Source organism: Syngnathus leptorhynchus, unplaced genomic scaffold (genome assembly GCF_054491065.1).
Source record: "Syngnathus leptorhynchus isolate UIUO unplaced genomic scaffold, UIUO_Slep HiC_scaffold_90, whole genome shotgun sequence".
NCBI classification, from domain to species: domain Eukaryota; kingdom Metazoa; phylum Chordata; class Actinopteri; order Syngnathiformes; family Syngnathidae; genus Syngnathus; species Syngnathus leptorhynchus.
Genome location: NW_028232057.1, coordinates 270,001 through 272,024, shown reverse-complemented (window position 1 = coordinate 272,024; position 2,024 = coordinate 270,001).

Genomic DNA, 2,024 nt, shown 5'->3' with positions numbered 1-2,024 from the left:
TGTCAACTACGAATGTTGTCCATCCAAGGAAGGAGCGTGATGCCCGGCCGGCTCCTTAAACACAGGCCGAGAGTCGCCCCGGACGGTCCGCCTCTCGAGGCGCCCGCCCGCTCGGATAAAATGACACAAAGTGTCAACTGCGAATGTTGTCCATCCAAGGAAGGAGCGTGATGCCCGGCCGGCTCCTTAAACACAGGCCGAGAGTCGCCCCGGACGGTCCGCCTCGCGGCGCCCGCCCGCTCGGATAAAATGACACAAAGTGTCAACTACGAATGTTGTCCATCCAAGGAGGGAGCGTGATGCCCGGCCGGCTCCGAAAACACAGGCCGAGATTCGACCCCGGACGGGCCGTCTTCTCCCGGCGCCCGCCCGCGTACGCCCCCCATCCCCGGTCGCCCGTCTGCTCCCGGCGGGCCTCCGAGTACCCCCTCACCCAACTGACCGACTGGCACTCATGACCCGCCTTGGTAGGGCCCCCATCGGCCTCGGCTCGTCCGACGTCGGGTGGACGGTTCCTACCCACTGCGGGTCGCACTCTAGCGCCCCGGCCGCCGCGTGAGCGTGCGCTCCCCGCGCCGCCCCGCAGGCCCCGGCGCGACCGTACTGCGGCGAGACCGAGACGACCCGGTTTGGCATCCATCCCACCTAGCCACGATCCACGGAGGCCGAGCGAGCGGCTGAGTGTCGGGCGCCGCGCGTGCGAGCGTCCGCCGGCCGCGCCGGTCCTTCTGCGAATGTCGTTTCTCAAACCCTCCGGCTTGATAGCGGCGGCACCACGGGAAGCCGTCCACACACACCGTCCGACCTCTATCCGAAAAGCCTTCCCGACCAACCGCGGTCGCGGGGGCGTCTGTCGCTCCGCATCGGGGGGGCGTATGGCTTCCGCGCTACGCGCTGCGGGCTCGGGGGGGCCGCAACGGCTGAGTCTGACTCGGCCGGGGCGCAGCTTCCCTCCCGGCAGTCAGCAATAGTGCCGATCGCGCCTGCCACCAGCCCCCTCCCCGACGGGTTCGTCGGCGCCGGCTGGCCGCCGTCCGCCTTCGTTCCCCGAGGGTTCCCAACCAGCGCCGATCCAACTCCGCATCCTGGCCGCACGCAGTGCGTGCCTCGCGCGGGTAAGTCGCCGGCGCAGCGCCGCAGCTCCCGACCCCCGCGTACGGGAATAGTTGAGGGCCTCAGCGGGCCGCACCGACCGAGTCCGACTCGGGCCGGGGCGCAGATTCCCGCTTGGGTGACCGAACGTTCTCTGCTCGGGCCGGAGGGCCGACGCCCGTCCCCCCCCCCGTCGTCCCCCACGGACCGCCTCCGAGGCCACTTCGCACGGCTCATCCTCGGCTCCCTACCAATGCTTAATCGATGGGGCCGCCCGGCCGGATTCGCGCCCCCCTGTCCACCGCGAGTCTCCCCAGACTAACCCGAGTTACCGCCCAGCTCGCCTAACCTTGCACTCGCTCTGCCAAACGGTCGTGTAGTCGGCGGGCCGTCCTACGGGTCGCCCTCCCTCCCCAAACGCGCGGCGGGATAGCGGCAAGGCGGCGGCGGCGGCCAGCGGCGTCGGGGCGCTCGCACCGGAGAAGAGGCGTCTTACGAGGCCGGGCGCAGCTCCCTCTCGTTTACTTGCTGAGTAGCGGCGCTCGAAGGTTCCGCGGCGAGCGCGGCTCATCCCATTGAATGTCCCTGCACCAGGCTCCATCGAAGGGCCGCCCGGCCGGATTCGCACCCCCCTGTCCACCGCGAAGTCCCCTCGACTAACCCGAGTTACCGCCCAGTTCGCCTAACCTTGCATCGCCCCGCCAAACGAGCGAGTTGTCGGCCGTCCTGCGGGTCGCCACCGGCCCCAAACGTGCGGAGGGATAGCGGCAAGGCGGCGGCGGCGGCCAGCGGCGTCGGGGTCGACCTAGCACCGGAGAAGAGGTGTCTTACGAGGCCGGGCGCAGCTCCTCTCGTTTAGGGGTCCGCGAGGGTCGCATTCGAGGTTCCGCGTCCTCGGCTTCGGCTGCGCCGGGTCCAGCCCGATCCATCTC